This window comes from Carlito syrichta, unplaced genomic scaffold (genome assembly GCF_000164805.1).
Source record: "Carlito syrichta isolate Samal-C Ts95f unplaced genomic scaffold, Tarsius_syrichta-2.0.1 Scaffold132180, whole genome shotgun sequence".
In the NCBI taxonomy this organism is placed as follows: Eukaryota; Metazoa; Chordata; class Mammalia; order Primates; family Tarsiidae; genus Carlito; species Carlito syrichta.
The window spans coordinates 15,394-21,715 of record NW_007076276.1 but is presented as its reverse complement, the minus strand read 5'-3'; the positions used below and the strand labels follow the sequence as shown (position 1 = coordinate 21,715).

Below are 6,322 nucleotides of genomic sequence, written 5' to 3'. Positions count from 1 at the left end.
CTGTGGTAGCCGGGAGCAGCCACTGCACTCCAGTCTGGGCGACAGAGTGAGACTCCAACTCAAAAAACAAAATAATAATAATAAAAAATAAAATTTGCAATTCAGTGAGTGCCAGCAGATTGCACACCTGAGAAACCATCACTGCCTGCAGTCCTCACATTTGCTGTAGACCACTCACTCCCTGCTCCAGGGCCTGGCAGCCACTGGTCTTCGTATTGCTGTAGACTGTCTTAATTTGCAGGGTTTTTTTAATCTATCTGAAGTCACCCAGTGTGGACTCCGGTGTCTGCTTCTTTCCTTCCACATGTCTGTGTGAGATTCATCACGTGCATATGTGTGGTGGCAGCTCCTTCCTTCTCTGCTGTGTGACTTTCTGTGTGTAAGCGTGGCAGTGCTCTCTATAGACAGACATTCAGGTCGTTTCCATGCTTGGGTTATTCTGAACAGTGCTTCTGTGAAAATCCTCATACATGTTCTGGTGAGCATAAGTGCATGTCCCTGTTGGGCCATACTGCAGCGAGGACGTTCTGGGTTGCAGGGCATGCACATGCTCAGCCTTAGTGGATGCTGTCAAATAGTCTCCCAGAGCAGGAGATAGTATCTGTCCCACCAGGAGGATGAGAGCTCCCTTTGCCCCAAGTCCTGTTTTCGTGTTGGCCATGCTGGGTGAATGCCTGTTGCTTTATAACAGCCATAGCTGAGTGACCCTCTGTTACTTAACCATCCCCCGGTGGGTGGATTTTAAGTTTGTATATGGTTTATTTATAATTTATAAAGTGCAATCAGTCGCCTTTTTTTTTTTTTTTTTTGAGTTGGAATCTCAATCTGTCACTCAGACTGGAGTGCAATGGCCGCTCCCGGGCACCACAGCCTTGACCTGCTGGGCTCCGGCGATCCTTCCGCCTCAGCCTTCCGAGTAGCTGGAACCATAGGGGCGCGCTACCACGCCCGGCTAATTTTTGACTTATTGTAGAGATGAGGTCTCGCCAAGTTGCCCAGGCGGGTCTCGAACCCGCGGACTCAGGCAATCCACTCACCTCAGCCTCTCAAAGTGCGGGATTACCCAGCCCGGCTCAGTAGCCTTTTTTTACTTTTACTCCTTTCTAGCCCTTCCTGCTGCTGCTGTAACGTGTCACTTTATAGCAGTTCTGTGGGTGCTCAGTCCAATGTTGTTTCCCTGGGCTAAAGTCACCATTCTGGCAGGGACATGGCTTTTGCAGGCTCCAGAGGAGGATCCATGTACTTGCTTGTTGGGTTGCTTGCAAAATTCATTTCCTTCTGGTTGTAGGACTACCATACCCCTGCTGGCTGTAAGTTGAGGCCTTTCCCAGCATCTAGAGGTTGCCTGCATTTATCGCTCAGGGTCCTTGTTCCCTCGGCAGAGTCAGTGATGGTGGGTCAAGTCCCTATATGCTTTGACTCTCCCCTATCTCATCTTTAACTCAGCTGACAAAGGCTTTTTTTTTTTTTGAGTTGGAGTCTCACTCTGTCACCCAGACTGGAGTGCAGTGGCTGCTCCCGGCCACTGCAGACAAAGGCTTTTAAGGACTTGAGTAATTAATTGGGCCCACCCAGATAATCCAGGATAATCTTTCATCTCGAGATTCACACCTTAATCCCATCTGCAGAGTCCCTTTAACCCTATAAAGTAACATGTCCATGAGTTCCAGGGGTTAGGATGTGGACATCTGTGGGGGCCATTACTCTACTGACCACACCTTTTGAAAAATCCTTTTCAGACCAGCCATGGTGGCTCACGCCTATAATCCCAGCACTTTGGGAGGCCGAGGTGAGAGGATTGCCGGGCCCGTGGGTTCGAGACCAGCCTGGGCAACTTAGCAAGACCTTATCTCTACAGTAAATCAAAAAATTAGCCGGACATGGTGGCACGTGCCTGTAGTTCCAGCTACTTGGAAAGCTGAGACAGAAGAATCGCCTGAGCCCTGTAGGCTGAGGCTGCAGTGGCCATGAGCGTGCCACTGCACTCCAGCCTGTGAGACTCCAACTCAGAAAAAGAAAAATCCTTTTCGTTGCTTTGTTTTGGTAGATTGCTGTAGGTTCAGTGACTGGATAGAGGGGTGTGTGTGTGCTTTTCTGTTAGATGCTGCTTGTTTTAGTTATCTTTTTGCAGTGTAAGAAATTAAAATAAACTAAGTGGAGTAAAACAGTGTGACATTTAGTAGGTCAGTTTCTTGTGGAGGGTCAGGAATCTGGCCGTGGCTTAGTGGGACCCACCAGGGTCTCTCACAGGCTGCATACCATGTTGGCTGAGGCTGTGTCTCATCTGAGGCTCAACTGAGAAAGGCTCCCTTCCAAGCTGAGCCCCTGTGGGCTGTTGGTGTTGGCCACCCCAGTTCCTGGCCATATGGGCCTCTCTTAGGATGATTTACTTGTGATGCCGGTAAAAACAAGTCCCTGTCTCCTGGATTGTAGTCACAGAGAGGACACTCATCACCTTGACTGTATCCTATCAGTCAGAAGCAAGTCTCAGGTCCCACCCACCCTACCAGGAGTGGAACCCTGGGCTCAGCATTGCCGCCAGGCGCTCCTCACCAGGGGCATCGCAACTCCTCTTTTCTGTCCCCAAACTCATGCCATGGATGAGGTGGGTGTCTCTGGCACAGGCATGTTCTGTGACCTTATCCTTGGGAGAAGAAACATGAATCTCTGTCCCGGCAGCCTTTGCGAGAGGGCCTGGGCAGCTGGATCCTGCAGCACCCCCACACAGCTACCTGGTGTATGGAAAGCTTTTTCTGGTGACAGCAAGACCTAGACATTCCTCTTTGCTTTCTGTCTCTTTCTGCAAACTTGGTGGGAACTTCTCCCCCCTCCCCCCAGGAGTAACACACCAAGAAATTGCAACTGCCTCAAAGGACATCACCAGGGGGAGTGCCTGCCTGTGTGGCATGGCGAGCAGACCTCCCCGTGGCCAGCACCCTTACATGTCTCACTGTGAGAATGTGGGTTAGGTGCTTCCAGCCCCATCCAGCAGGGCCCAGTTTAGCCTATGCATTCTGGGGAAAGCCTCACAACAGGAAGAGCCTATTGGGAATTGTTGCCTTTCCCTTTAACACTAGCTAGGTATTCCAGTTTCAGATGCTCAATTTAAATACTACAAAGGGGCAGGTGTGGTGGCTCATGTCTGTAATCCCAGCACTTAGGGAGACTGAGGCAGGAGGATCACTTGAGTCCAGGAGTTCAAGATCAACCTGGGCAACTTAGTGAGACCCTGTCTACAAATTTGTTTTTAAAAAAACCTTAGCTGGGCATGGTGGCGCATACCCAGCTACTTAGGAGGCTTAAGTGGGAGGATCACTGGAGCCCAGGAGTTGGAGTGTACAGTGAGCTATGATTTTTTTTTCTTGAGTTCAAGTCTTACTCTGTCGCTCAGGTGTGCTCACGGACACTGCAGCCTTGAACTGCTGGGTTTAGGCGATCCTTCCACCTCAGCTTTCCAAGTAGCTGGAACTACAGGCATGTGCTACAATGCCCTGCTTATTTTTTGACTTATTGTAGAGATGAGGTCTCTCCAAGTTGCCCAGGCTGGTCTGGAACCCCTGGGCTCAGGCAACCCTCTTGCCTTGGCCTCCCAAAGTGCTAGGATTATAGGCTGAGCTACCGTGCCCAATCAGTGAGCTATGATTGCACCACTGTACTCCAGCCTGGGCAACAGAGCGAGACCCTAACTCAAAAATAAATAGATAGCATACTGCAAAGTACAAACATCAAATATCAATTAGCATTTTCTGTTTCATTCTTTTTTTTTTTTTTGAGTTGGAGTCTCACTCTGTCACCCAGGCTGGAGTGCACTGGCACAATCATGGCCACCGTAACCTCAACCTGCTAGGCTCAGGCAATCCTTCTGCCTCAGCTTTCCAAGTAGCTAGAACTACAGGCATGCATCGCCATGCCCGGCTAATTTTTTTTATTTATTGTAGATACGAGGTGTTGCCATGTTGCCTAGGCTGATCTTGAACCTGTGGACTCAGGCAGTCCTCTCACCTCTACTTCCCAAGTGCTGAGATTACAGGCATGAGCCACTGCCTGTTTCATTCTTAATCTAATCTTTTATTTTAACTTTATTTCTTTCTTTTTTTTTTTTTTTTTGAGTTGGAGTCTCACTCTGTCGCCCAGACTGGAGTGCAATGGCCACTCCCGGCCACCGCAGCCTCGACCTGCTGGGCTCTGGCGATCCTTCCGCCTCAACCTTCCGAGTAGCCGGAATTACAGGCATGCGCTACCACACCCGGCTGATTTTTTGATTTATTGTAGAGATGAGGTCTCGCTGCCCAGGCGGGTCTCGAACCCATGGGCTCGGGCAATCCACTCACCTCAGCCTCCCAAAGGCGCGGGATTACAGGCTGAGCCACCAAGCCCGGCTATTTCTTTATTTTCAAATGATGAATCTCACTCTGTTGCCCAAAGCTGAAGTGCAGTGGCCATTCACAGGCAGGATCATAACTCACTGTGTCCTTGAACTCCTGGGCTCAGTCAATCTTCTCAGTTCAGCCTATCAAACAGCTGGGATTACAGGTGTGTGCCACTGTACTTGGGCTCTAGTCTATTAGTAATCATTTTTCGTGCACTGTTAGGAATTTTTTTATAGTCTTGTGGCTTTTTTTTTCTTTTTTAGAGGCAGATGTGTGGAGGTGCTGCAGGACCAGCTGCAAAAGCCACCATGTCTGGCTAATTTTTTAATTTATTGTAGAGATGAGGTCTTACCATGTAACCCAGGATGGTCTCAAGCCCCTGGACTCAGACAGTTCTCTTGTCTCCTCTTCCTAAGTGCTGGGGTTACAGGCATGAGCCCCTGTGCCCGGCTTTACCCACATTTTGAGAGTGGTGGCAGGCACATGGGTCACCAAGCACAGAGCTCGTTGGAGAGTCTCCATTCTCACTACATTTTCTGGACAGCTGCCCACAGATGCAGTTCTGTACATGCCTTATTCTGTGGCCCAGATCACTTCGTTGTGCCTGGTTTCAGTGTGTACATCTGGAGTCCCCGTCTCCTTCATGGCAAATATTCAGATCTGAGTGCCCGAGGGGCACACTTGTTGAAGCCCGCTCCGTGGGTGCGCTTGTGAATGCTGATGGTGTATTCTTGGGTCATCACCTCATTGATGGCAGAATGGCCCTTCTCGCCACCCTTCTTTTCAAGCGTCGTTCTGCTGGGCCCAAGTTGGAAAGGAAGTGTGCAAGGAACTGTGAGAGAAAGAAAAGCTAATTTTTTGTTTTTTTATAGAGATGAGGTCTTGCTGTGTTGCCCAGGCTGGTCTGCAACTCCTGGGCTCAAGCAGTTCTCCCACCTTGGCCTCCCAGTGTGCTGGGATTATAGGCATGAGCCACTGCACCCAACCCGAAAATCCAATTTTAAAACATCCAAGAATCTGATTTATACACCCAAAATAAAGCCGTGTGATCAGCTCAGAACCCAGCAGCATGTGAGGGCTCTTTGCTCTCTTTCATGCATGCTGCTGCTCCACTCTTGGCAGCCTGGGATATGGTGGGTTTTCTCAGGCATGCTGTCCTGGCTCCCATAGGTTTGCCTTGCTCGTGGAACCGCTGAAGAGGGGCAGGTGGAGGTGGTGCATATGTGTGGTTGTGCCCCGCTCTACATCTGTCAGGGGCTTCCTGGTGGAAGCTCTGTGTTGTGAAGTGGTGGCAGGAAAGCAGGCAGGCTGACCTCGAAGCACTCTACCCAGACAACCACGCAGGGGCAGTGCCCACCTTCCTCCACTGATTCCCTGCAACTCTGCTCATGGCTGCAGGGAACCTGGTCTCCACTGGCAGGAGTGTAGATGCCGTGGTTGAACCCCATCAACAGGATGCAGCCTTAGGCTACTGTGTGCACGGCCCTCAGCCCCGCAGACTCAAGACCCTTCTAGACCGGTGATCGGCAGTGTCCCTGTCAACTGTCCTGAAAAGAAATGAAGCTCACAGGTGATGCATACTCTACCGACACTTACAGCTAAACGTGGCTCATGCCTGTCATCCCGGCACTTGCCTCTGTGGGGGGATCACTTGAGCCCAGGAATTTGAGAGCCTGGTTAGAGACCCTGTCTCTACCAAAAAAAAAAAAAACAAAATTAGCTGGGCAAGGTGGTGTGTGTCTGTAGTCCCAGCCACTCAGAAGGCTGTGGTGGAAGAATCACTTGAGCCCAGGAGGGCAAGGCTGTGGTGAGCCATAATCGTGCCACTGCATTCCAGCCTGGGTGACAGAGTGAGGCCCTGACTCAAAAACAAACCAGCCGGGCTCGGTGGGTCAGCCTGTAATCCCACACCTTTGGGAGGCTGAGATGAGTGGATTGCCTGAGCCCGCGGG

The 6,322-nt window shown here is 50.4% G+C and overlaps 1 protein-coding gene across 2 annotated transcripts in view; it reads left to right on the top strand.

Annotated features, from left to right (window-relative positions):
- Positions 1 to 6,322, top strand: part of RAB40C (RAB40C, member RAS oncogene family) — a 24,838-nt gene that overhangs the window by 7,986 nt on the left and 10,530 nt on the right. The gene's annotated exons all lie outside the window — the stretch shown is intronic.